The 12,358-nt window shown below is 47.4% G+C and overlaps 1 long non-coding RNA gene across 3 annotated transcripts in view; it reads left to right on the forward strand.

Moving 5' to 3' along the window:
* Nucleotides 1-12,358, forward strand: part of LOC140918033 (uncharacterized) — a 139,410-nt gene that overhangs the window by 114,622 nt on the left and 12,430 nt on the right. Inside the window, exon 1 of one of the 3 annotated variants that reach the window (XR_012161058.1) lies at nucleotides 4,793-4,873. The exons of the other annotated variants lie outside the window; for them this stretch is intronic. This is a non-coding gene — a long non-coding RNA (uncharacterized lncRNA). Of the gene's footprint in view, nucleotides 1-4,792; nucleotides 4,874-12,358 lie in introns of those variants that run through there. 3 annotated transcript variants of the gene reach the window in all.

The following is a 12,358-nucleotide window of genomic DNA, read 5'->3' on the forward strand; positions in this document are numbered from 1 at the left end:
GTACTGGCTGCTAGTGTCCAGATGGGGCTTTTCATGCTGGGACCTCTTGTCCAAGCAGGCCACACCTTTGTGCTAATGATGATGGTAGCTGCAGTCTTACCATTGTATGCCAACAGGATGCAGCCGCAGGTGAGCAGCGTAAGCCGCCGCTGATGGCACAGGGCAGCCATCGCTCCTGGACCAGAGGATATTGTCTGTTGAGCTATTTTAACTCAGCAACCCTGCTGATGTGCATCACCCCCACTTTGATAACTGTGTGGGACTCTTTGGAGGGCTCACTCTGAGTTGAGAGCACACGAGCAGCTCCTGGAACACAGGAACAAATGGCTGGAAGGAAAATGCCTTTCATCATTCAAGATAAAGAACCTGACAAACCTTTGGAGACTTCGCTTCATTCAGGAATTAAATTACAAGAGTTAGCTGGTGTCAAATAAGTTTCATTTAATAGGTCACTCACTTTAAATAAAGTTTCTGTGGAAATCAATAGCTTCTCCTGCAGCGGGCAGTGCAAGACAGTGCAACCAGCACTTTGCACAAACGGTTTCATTTCACTAAAAAGAGACAACCCCCCACCCCAGCCACCTCTGCTTGGTTTGTGCTGCCTTAGTGCAAGGTTCACAACTGACCAAAAGCTGGGTCATTTTTCTTTTCCTCGTCACAGTGAGCAAGTGACAAGCTGGAGGCACTTTGATAGAGAATTGCTCCAGATAAGGGCAACCAGGCAAACCGGCAGGAAAGATGTGCTGTGGGTTTGGGATTGGATAGGAATGGCATGGAAGCTGTGCGTTTTGTTAATAGCTGAAGGAAATGAGGATAAGTCATGGAGGCATTTCTCAATGTTGAAGTCTGTAGGGCAAAGCCCCCATCATACCCCTTAGCAGCACACAACACTCCATGCACTCAGATCCTTGTGTGTTACAAAGCCCGTCCACTGACTGCAAAGCGGGTAATGCCTCTGCCAGGGCTGCAGCCACGAGTGCAAACTCCAGTACCGTAGGGAAATGCAGCATTGCTGTTAGGTATGTTTGGTTTGTCTGTTAGTATCCTATGAAGAACTGAGGGGACTATGGCAGCTTTCGGAGCTATTCCCCAGGTGCACTGTGTGCAGAAGATGAGAGCTGTTACTACTCCTACAATAGTAAAATAATTGTTTCTGAAAACTGCTGTTTCCTCCACTGTGCTTATGCAACTGCTGAGGTTGACATGCCACCTCCAGTCCCATTTGTCTTGTTGCATGGCATGACCAGTGCAACCCCAGCTGACACTCTCACGGGGCTTTACACAAATGACCTCACTTGGCGGCTCTCACACACCTACTGAAATTAGCAGCAATAGGCACAAACGCCCTTAACTTCCTCCGCAGGAAAGAGGGCTTAGCTGGAGTAGGATGCAGCAGATGTCAAGTTTTCCAAGCAAACAGTTTCTCGCTGGCTGAGTGAAAAGAGCAGTTATTTCTCTGAGCCTGCTTCTCACCTCAGGGCATCGCCTGAGACACAGGGAAAGAATTACCAAAGGAGGTCTAAAAATCAAAGGGGTTTTGGCAAGGCTGAGAAGTACATTTGATAAAGGGGAATTCCCCTTTCCCTTCCATGCTCAGTCACCTCTGCAGACCCCAGACACTCCATCTCCTGACAGAGTCTCTGCTGACATTTGCAGGTTGTTCGTGAAGATTTTTTGGCTGGCTGTTAACTATGACAAACACAGGTTCAGACAGATACACACAGGTGCAATTCCCAATGAAATAGGAGTGCATAATAAAAGTATAAGCTGTCATTTCCTTGAGCATTCAGAGATGGCTGACAAAATGATTAGAAGCCTGGAAACACTTCTGTGTGAAGAGAGATTGAAAAGATTGGGACTGTTTAGTGCAGAGAGGAGATGACTGGGAAGGGACATAACAGAAGTATATACAATAATGAATGTGCAGAGATGGTAAATGGGGCACTACATTCCCTCTCATAGCACAAGAGGAAAGGGATATTCAATGAAATTGAAAGGCAACACATTTAAAACTGATAAAGAGAAATCCCTTTTTTACTGAGTGCCAAATTAACCTGCAGAACTCACTGCCACAAGATATCCCTGGGGTTAACAGGTTGGCATGGTTACAAAGAGGATTAGACATTTATTTGTGTAGTGAGCACATTCAGAATTATATAAGATGAGAAAACTCTCCTGCTTCAGGCTGTAAGCCAGCCTCAGTGACAGGTCCCCAGACTGGAAGCACCTCCACCTTGGGCAGATTATTCCGTAATAGACAAGGAGAGGGTTTCTTGCAATGGTGCTGGCCAGCATTGGAGAGGGGATGATCTGCTATGGCAATTCCCGTGTTCCTGAAACACCGTGTGGGCAACTGTACATGATTAGCTGGTCAGTTTGTGTCCGATCAGGGAAGGACACTAATGGCTCCTGGCTCTGCTCGCTTGACAGCGAGTGGGGGAGCCGCCTGTGAGCCTGGGGGAGCTAGGATGTAGACTTGCCGTGGTCAGGATTTTCCTGGATCTTATGGGTCTGACAGCGCAGAAAGGTAGAAATCTGGGGCCAGCTGCTGTAGTGTAACAGGCCTGATGGCAGTTCCCTGCCCTCTGCCAAGGATGCAGAATCAGGAGCTATTTAAAACTGCCCAAGCTTTTCATGGGTTCTTTCATTCAGACACAAACTGACCATCTACCCTTGCACAACTCCCTGAGATTCCATTGTACACAAGGAAATAAAAATAATAGTTTAAACCATTTCAAATATGGCAGTAAATCCCTAACAACGCTAACCTTTTCCAAGGTATTAAACACATCCCTGGTGAATTCTCAAAGTTGCTGTTAGTAAGAAGCTTGAAATACCCTCTCTTTGAACTTCGTGTTCCTAAAGTAACTAACAAGCCGCACTGAGCATTGAGTTTATTAGCTTTCTGACTAGCGCCCAGTTGTCTCCTTGTCCTGATCTGACCCATCAAACATTAGCACTTTTTGGCATTATGAAGGCAACAGTTCATGCACAAAATCACAAACTTAAGATGGAAACCGCCCCAGCAGAGCGAGTAAAGTGCATGGTGATGTCTAGGTTGAACCACGAAACTACTGACAGCTATGGACAGCTTGGTATCAGCTAAGAATCTACTGAATAAAGGCTACTTATTACTCTTTGGAAGGATCCTAGGGCATGATGGCTGCTTGCTTGGAGTGTTTGGCGGAAAGCTGCAATGCAATGTTTTTAGACCCAGGGTATCAATCTCACTCAGCAGAGGGGGTCTGACAACATTTTTAATTATGGTCCATTGGCCTGGCCAGGTCATGGGAGATAGAGCCATCCACTCCACTTGATCCACAGTGGATTTTCCCAGAAACTGGGAGTTTGCACTAAGGTGAGGGTAAAGTGTGTCCCTTATGCAGTAACTAAACTTTCAGTATAGTTACTGCTCCACTCAGCAAAACTTGGTGGGTCTGATACCAAGTATTTTCAGGATCGGCACTGTTTCACCCAGCTTACAGTCCTTACTATTAGTACACATACTCGCTGCTTTAAAAGAGCCCATTTCCCAAAACTGCAAACAGTCATGAGCAAAACTGAGTGAAAGGAGAAATGTAAACATACAAAATGTGAATGATAATCGGGAGTTGTTTAAGAGTACTCTAATTGAGGGCCCAAATAACCACAATTCCACAATAATGAAAGACGGCTACTTCTGTTAAAAAACCTTCATTAAGAGTGAAGTAAAAGCAGCAGTACAATTAGATAGATATAGATATAGATATAGATATAGATAGATAGATATACACACATGGAAACATGGGGAAGTTGATAATTAAGTACTGACTGGCAGGAAATGCAGAAAATTGACAAAGACACCTACGGGTACCATTACAGATTTGTAGCCAGTAGTGTTAAGCATAACATGAAGGAATTATTTAAATATATGAGGAACAAATGAAATCCTAGAAATTGTGTAGATCCAATGCTAGATCCAGATTGTCAGTCATGATGCAGAAAAAGGCAGAATTATTCAATAAATGTCTGTTCCATATTTGGAAAGAAATGGAGTGATGTACTCATATCATACAGTGATAAGGGAATACTTTCTGTTCCATCAGTAAATTACAGAGAATGTTAAACAGAAATTGTTAAAATAAAACATTTTTATTATGAGGATAAATAAATTTTCCATATGGGGAGAGATTAATAAGACTGGAACTTTTCAGACTGGAAAAAAGAAGACTAAGGGGGGATATGATAGAGGTCTATAAAATCATGACGGGTGTGGAGAAAGTAAATAAGGAAGTGTTATTTACTCCTTCTCATAACACAAGAACTAGGGGTCACCAAATGAAATTAACAGGCAGCAGGTTTAAAACAAACAAAAGGAAGTATTTCTTCACACAACGCACAATCAACCTGTGGAACTCTTTGCCAGAGGATGTTGTGAAGGCCAAGACTATAACAGGGTTCAAAAAAGAACTAGATAAATTCATGGAGGATAGGTCCATCAATGGCTATTAGCCAGGATGGGCAGGGATGGTGTCCCTAGCCTCTGTTTGCCAGAAGCTGGGAATGGGCGACAGGGGATGATTACCTGTTCTGGTCATTGCCTCTGGGGCACTTGGCATTGGCCACTGTTGTAAGACAGGATACTGGGCTAGATGGACCTTTGGTCTGACCTGGTAAGGCCGTTCTTATGTTCTTAGGAACCAGGCCAGCTGGGAGATATAAAGGCAGTCTGAGTTCAGGCAGGATAGAGAGATGTCGGTGGGTGTGTAGGAGGGTTGAGAGACAGAGACTCTTGCAGTTCCTGGGTACAGAGCCCAGGGAGTGCAAGCCTACAGGGAGAAGGAGCCAACTGGGAAAGCCTCAGCAGGGTTAGGACTGTGAGCCCTGCACAAAGGTTTGGAAGATTTATGCATTTAACTTGATTTGAAGGAGCGGGAGGGAGAGGGTGTGTGGGAGGGTTCTTGTGCAAACACTCACAAGATAAAGATTAAGCAGGGAAGAAAAGACAGTGAGGAGGCATCTGAAGCCAGCTGGGCTGAGCGCCTGCTCTAGTTGCCTTATCCGGTGTCTGCTCTGAAACTTACTGCACAAGTGGGTGAATCAGGTATGCGACAGGAGCACCGCACAGTGTAAAATACCCTTGTCTCTGTAAATAGCTGAGCTGAAGTCACCATTGAGAAGGCAGCGCCACTAAGTACTCATATTTAGCTCTGTCAGAAGTGTCTGAGAAGGCCACATTGCCATAGGACCCTGGGAAAGACTCACAGGATGTACCGCTTTCTGCCAGCACTGACCAAGCAACTTTCTTAGCGCAGGAGAAACAGTCCTCTTCATAAAAAGAACAGGAGGACTTGTGGCACCTTAGAGGCTCGCCAATTTATCTGAGCATAAGCTTTCGTGAGCTACAGCTCACTTCATCGGCTACAGCTGTAGCTCACGAAAGCTTATGCTCTAATAAATTTGTTAGTCTCCAAGGTGCCACAAGTCCTCCTTTTCTTTTTGCAGATACAGACTAACATGGCTGCTACTTTGAGTCCTCTTCAAGTTGCTCAGCCTCTGTCTCTGCTTCACTGCATCCCCGCCTGCCTGCCTGCATGCTACAGATTTAAAGGGACAGTACTCTCCTCCTCCTCCATCTCCTAAGAGTAATTTCCCTGTCTGTCTTATTACCTATAAGTCACATTCTTACACTCTTTTTTTCTTACAATCCTGCAGTGCTGGGCTCCGTTACCTGTTCATAATGTGCAGGGAGATCAGCAGCAACAGCGATGTAGCCGGTATAGGCAGATTAATTTCTAGGCCACTTCAGGTGCCATTAAAAGCCATTTAGTTCTAAGAAAGGACAAGTTCACATTCTATCTAACATCCCGAATACTTGTAATTTGTATGTGAAGCAATATTGATTCCTAGGGCTCTGCTGACTATAACACAAATGGACAGCAACTGGTAGGAAGAACTTCCTAACATCCCTGTCTCGTGCACCCTGAAGATACTGAGTGATTTGTACATTCCCAGCAGCTGCAGTCTGGTGATAATAAAGACTTATGTTATCTGCACAGTATCAAATACATCCTGGCTGCAATTTTCTTTAGCAGGAGCTGGGCAGAGAAGGAGCTTTGTATGTTTGGCTCTTTCTAGTTTCTATTCTTCTGTAAACGGTAACCCCCAAGTGCCCAGGTCCTTTTCAGACTGTCGCTGGATAACACGCTGGATTCCCATGTTTGTTACAAAACAGACACTAGCTGTTCCCTCTCTTCTGATGGGGTGTTTTGTGTCTGTGTTGTGGACGCAGTTATTGCTCAGTGAGGGAGGTACCCTGAACTCCAGACAATTCATGCAGACTTGCCTCAGTGGCCCGGATTTTGCTTTAGAAAATGGGCTTCTGTATAAATCCCTCCCTCTGATACCTGCACTGCCTCGTTCCTTGTTTCATTTAGACACATCTTGGGTGACAAGTGGGAGGTAAATGCACAAATGCTGCTAACAAATGATGAGATTTGTGCTTAGGCCTCCTATACAACACTTAGCAAATACACCTCCTGAGTCACTGTCTCGTCTTCCTGAAATAGTCACGCTCCCAACGTGGGTGTCGTGCTGGGAGAGCACCCCCTTTCAGCTGTGTTAATAGGCTCAGAGCATATTCCACCGTGGCATGCTCCCTGGAGTGTGTTTTTGGTGTGTACAGTGATCCTAGGTCAGTATTAGGACACACAGAAAACAAAGGGGTCTATGTTTCTTTGTAAAGTGCACACATGCCATTAGACAAAGTGCCAGAAAGAAAGTGGCAATTGCATTGCAATCAAACATAGAATGGCCCCTTGTGTGCAGCCTCTCTTGCATCTTGAGAAGAAAGCACCCCACTTTCCTGCTCCTAGCTCTCCATTGTCCACCCATTCTTCCCAATGCGCCCGTCACCTCAGCAACCGCTCTAGCCTTTCTCCTGCCTCCGCAGCTCCGTGATCCCCTCCCTTGCCCTTTCCCTTTTCTGAGGCTTTCAGACTTTACACTAGATAGGAAAGGAGTTGGAAAATCTCCCTGCTCCATCTGTAAATCTAAGCAGCGGCAGCGTCTTGGCCTGTAAGCTCGTCTCAGAGCCTCTGGAGATGCTCTCAGCAGCTGTGCCAAGCCAACAGCTCTTGGGGAGGAGGGGCTGCTGGTTTTCCAAAGGGACGAGGAGGCCACTCAGCACAGCAACTGTTGGCAGCTCAGCGGCTGGAAAGGCACTTCGGCTCTGCCGAGACCATTCTCTCCTGTGTCCTTGGCTGTGTTGGAAGCATCTGCTTGCATTGGATGGAGTTGCAACATCACTTCCTTTGAAAGGCTTCAGGACTCGCCTCGGCTGCCAGCCCCAGCCCCATTTTGCTTTGTTTAGACGCTCAAATCCATAGTGATTTTTTTTAAACAGAACAAGATTCCTCCCTCTTGTGGAGAGAGAAAGCAGCCGGTGCCCTGGAATGACTGAGCTTTAGAACAAGAGGCTCTGGTGGCTGATGAACGTATCCCTAGCAGCGGGCTGCTGTGACCCTGAGTTGCTCATGCCTCATTCTGCATGGCAGGAACGTTTGCTGACTGTATGAACAGAAAGAGGGGGTCACCTGGAACTCCCTCCCTGTCCTTGCTCATGAAGCAACCTCCCTTCCAACCTCTCCCCCCAGCCCTTAAGACAGCGAGGCACCGAGTACCTCAAGTTCTATTTCCGCTACTGGCAGCATGAAGTTCGACCTCTAGCCTGGGTCTGATGGATGCTTCCTGTTTCTCTGTGTGTGCTGTCCGTACCTACCAGCCCTGTCCAGGCTGCTGTGTGGATTGGCCTCATTTTACTAGTAGGGCCCTGGCATGGCATTTGGTGCCCTCTGATGTGGAATTTAGATTATTTCATTGGCTACGCGGGTGGCAATCCAGACAGGAGCGTGTGGGTGGGGCAGGGTCTGTCACCACGCGGGCGCTGATGGAGCAGGGAGTGTCTGTGTCTGTGTGTGTTGGGGGGAGACTCTGACCTGGCAGGCTGTAGGCTAGCAGGGAGTGTGTGTGTGGGGGGGGGTGGGGAGGTGGCTCTGGCCTTGGGGTTGTGGAGGGAGCAGGGAGCATGTGAATGGGGCAGGGTCTGTCACCATGAGGGCGCTGATGGAGCAGGAGTGTGTGAGGGGGGGGGGGTGTTGGAGTAGGACAGAAGGGGTTACCTCCCCCTCCTCTTCCACCCAGAGAGGTGGTTTGCAGTGTTCCCTGATCAGAGGAAAGACCAGGACAAGCTGTTTGTAAATGGGAACATTTAACATTCCTGCTTCTCCCAGGCTGCAGCCGAGTGGATACTGCACATCACCGCTGTCAGCCTCTGGACGTGGCGGGTTTTAATTCATTTACATTTGTGTCCCCTGTGTCCTGTGTGCTGGTGCCACCTTGTAAAACTCACCTAGCTCCTGAGGTGCCTCCAGCCAGTTCCTGTCCCCAGTATCATCCAGCCCCTCCCAATCCACGGGCGGAGCGGTCTGCCGCCAGTTTGACGCTTTCCCCAGTGAGTCCAAGGGCTGGTGTGTTTGGTCAGGACGGCTGTGTGTTCCTAGTGTGGAGATGAAGCCGGTGTCTCAGAAGGCGCATGGGCTGTGCTCACGTTCTCACACCTCCAGCCACGGGATCTGAGTGTGTGCTGGCTGGGGAGGAAGGGAGCTGCGGCTGCGCAGGGACACTGTAATTAAACATCCTGCAGCCCGAGGAGCTGGCACTGGCCAGCTGAGCGTGTCTAATTGCAGTGACGATATAGCCTCTGGGGCTGTTTGTGTGAAGTTTGAGCACAAGATTTATTAAAACCAGAGGCAGTGGTAATAAAAAAAAAAGCAACTATTTGAGTAATGCTCCTGGGACAAATGCTCTGCAAAACCCAGGGAGGCGAGCAACCCTTAGCTTAGCTACAGAGACAGGAAAACCTTGTCTCCAGAAATCATGTTCTGGCCTGACAGCCCAGAGTAGTCTCCTCCAATGCCTCACCCACCCTGCTTAGCAAGTCCCAGGAGTTAGAGTTCATTGTTGTGTCCCCTCATCTCCCTTGGGGTTTCTTGCACTTTCACCATCGCTAAGTCCAGCATTGCAAAAGGCCTCTTTGCTCTCCACTTCCTTAGACCCCTCCCCAGGCAGGGCGATTCCCTCAGTTTTGGCTGGAGAGGTTAGCTGATGCCCTTATGCTTGACCTATCCAGTTTCTGTCTTAGCTGGTCAAAGAAGTAGCATGGATCTGCCTCTTTTTAAATCCCTCTTATCAATTTGCCTTGCTCTGAACTATAAACGATTGACTGACCCCAGGCCCTCTCGCACGGCCTGATCCTCTGCTGCCCACCTATCTTTGTAGCTATGGACATTGCTAAGCTGGGTCCTCAGCTATCTGCAGCTGTTACACTAGAATAGACTTGGGCTGCTGCCTGGGGGGACAGAGCACATCTGCAGCGCTGGGTTTTCAAGGAGAGAGAGTTGCATGTTCTGACATTTTGCACCTTGAGACATGCAGAGAAGGGTGCATTTTCTAAATACTTTCCAGTGCCACTTGGGTGCCGTCTCCTATGCCTGGGACTCTCCTAGAAGTCAGGACTTGCTCCTGTAGCTCCTCAGTTGGCCTTGGAGACAGGCCACCATGACACCTGTGTCACTGTGCCCACGCTGGGCTGGTGTTTTGAAAATTGCCCTCTGCCAGCCTGGTGGAGAAGCCCAGGGTTCAGTAGTAATGCATATCCTTGGACGACTCCAGAGGCAGCATAGAGGAGCCCGTTTTATAGAACATCTTCCAAGGGTAAATAAGACTTCCTGGGGACCCCAGCTCCCCCTTTGAAGAGCAGAGTTAACCGTGATATAATTTAAAGGGCAATCTCTAACCCAATTTAATTTATGACATGTCTTCTGGCTGTATTGTTGGTTTTGCCCAGCTATGGGGAACCCATATATTTCCATATGATTATACACAGACACACTGGCAGCGCATCCTACAGCCAATTCTTCCCACTGTCCACAGCCCCCGCTCTCAAGACAGAGGGCTGCACATTTCACATGCAGCTGCAGTGCATACACATCCTTTAAGCATCGCTTAGAAAGAGATGTGGATCAATTTTTTTTTCAGAAAATGACATTTTGAAGTAGGTTAAATCTACCACTTTTCCACATTTTCTCAGAGAGATTTCATCTGGCTGGCATACGTGCTTTCCATGGGAAATTATTTATGAACTGCTGAGTCCCTGATCTACTCTTCTTGATGTGACAATAGTAGATCCAGAGGAATGACCAAGGTTAGCTTTATAGTCGCACTTCAGATATGCCACCAAAGAAGTTATTCAGTGCCTCTTGCTGGTAGTGCCCAAACCAAAGGCCAGTTTATCTCAGCAAAATCCTTCAGGTGAACATCAAGAGGCTAGACACATATTCTGTCCCAGTCCCAGAAGAAAGCTCTACACTTCCCTGTCTGTCATACCTTAAACTGAGGACAGCCTTCAGGAAGACAAAGGAGATACAAAGGAAACATATAAAGCCCCTTCTACTTTAGTTACAGCATCCTATTAAATTATTCCCAGCCAGCCACACCTCAGTAGAGGTGAGAGTCAGCAGAGCTTATGGACCCAATAGGAATGGGATGGGCCACGCTCTTTGAATCAGAATGGACACACAGAGTTGGTGCAGTCTCACCCCAGCAGGTGATTCAAGATGTGGCCATTTCCTCAGCATCCTGTGGGTGCAGGTCCCTTGCTAGGAGTACCAGGGTGTATCTCACTTAATCACTTCCCTGCCATGGCAGAGGCCTTGTGCACTGGTGATCTAAGCTGCTTCTGTTATCTGTCTGTGGCACATGATAGCCCAGTCTCCGGTGGGCTGTCTAGCTTGTGCTAATCCCAGTTGCTGTGTTTAGTGTGCAGGTGCTGATGGTCTGTGATATACAGGCGGTTGGACTGGGTGATCCGGTGGTCCCTGCTGGCCTTTGACTCTATGATTTTGGACCCCTGGCCCTTTTTGCACTGGGAATGTAATGCCGTATCTCAGCTCCCTACACACAGCCAGCCAGCTATTCTGGTGCTGGCCTAATTATAACACAGGCTTTATTGCTTGTCAATATTTTAACCTCTCTGACATATTATCCCCTAGGGCAACTGAGCAACATTAATAATCTAGTTGATAATTATCCTCTGCATGACTAAAGTTATCACTAGGGTCCTGTGTAAATCCTACAGCAAAGATGACAGATTTCACTGGCTGGTCATCACCAAAATGGGAAGAGGCACAGATAGTGACAGCTTAATAGGCAAGGTAATAAACCTACAATAAAGTCATTTATAATGTGAGCAATGATTCTCACACTCTATATTTGTTTTCCATGCTAAACAGAAGATAAATGTCAGATTAGGAACAAGATCTGAGATTTCTATTAAAAATATTTGGAAAATGTCATTAAATACCAGCAATTTGCAGCTCCAGCAGTGAGATGCTTGGAAGCAAACTGGGGATACTAAAGCTTGCTTCCCTGAGAGGTGGGCAGAGAGGGTGGATGTTTGTACAATTCTTGGCCTGTCCCTATATGGGGCCCAGCCCAGTTCCTCTCTGAAACACTCAGAAATGGTGGGACTGTTACAGCAGTTGGAGCCTGCTACCATATCGTAGGGGCTGCTAGACCAGAGGGGTCTCAAAGTTGGTGGAACTAGGGCTGTAGTTTTCAAACTTTTTTCATTTGTGGACCCCTAAACAATTTCGAATGGAGGTGCGGACCCCTTTGGAAATCGTAGGCATAGTCTGCGGAACCCAGGTTGAAAACCACTGACCTAGGGAATTTCTAGGAGGCTCTAAAATTTCCTACAGGATCCAAACTTTCGTTAAAAAAAAAATAAAGGCCTAGCTCTTGTCACTGCAAAGAAAACATCCCTTATAGAAACAGCAACATCAAAGTGTATTGGATATGTAGCAATGGGCATGGGGCAGTTTACCCCATTCTGACTCTAAAGGCATAAATTCCACTCGCTGGCAATATTGTAAAATTAGTTTCTGTGCAGTGAACACAAGTGTAATGGGCGGTTGCCTGTAACACTGATCTGGCTGTTCGCTATGATGTATCACAGACTTTGAGTTTTTCCGTCTGCAACAGCACAAAGAATTCTGGGGTGTTGGGTCCGGGGGGGTCAGGGGGAGCAGTTTGGGGGTTACCAAAGGGAAAGTGGGTGTCTTGGTCAGTGCAGACAGGCTGAGGCTCCCTGCAGAGGACCAGCTGGATGAGGTGAGGGCAGAGGAGCGGCAGAGGTGCCCTGATGACCAGAGAAGCAATTGACTCATTAATTCTCCTGGGTAGCATCTGGACGGGGTTATGTGGGCACCCGGGAGGGAAAAGGGTGCACATCCCATGCCCTGATAGAGTTGCACAGGGG

Source organism: Lepidochelys kempii, chromosome 10 (genome assembly GCF_965140265.1).
Source record: "Lepidochelys kempii isolate rLepKem1 chromosome 10, rLepKem1.hap2, whole genome shotgun sequence".
Taxonomy (NCBI): domain Eukaryota; kingdom Metazoa; phylum Chordata; order Testudines; family Cheloniidae; genus Lepidochelys; species Lepidochelys kempii.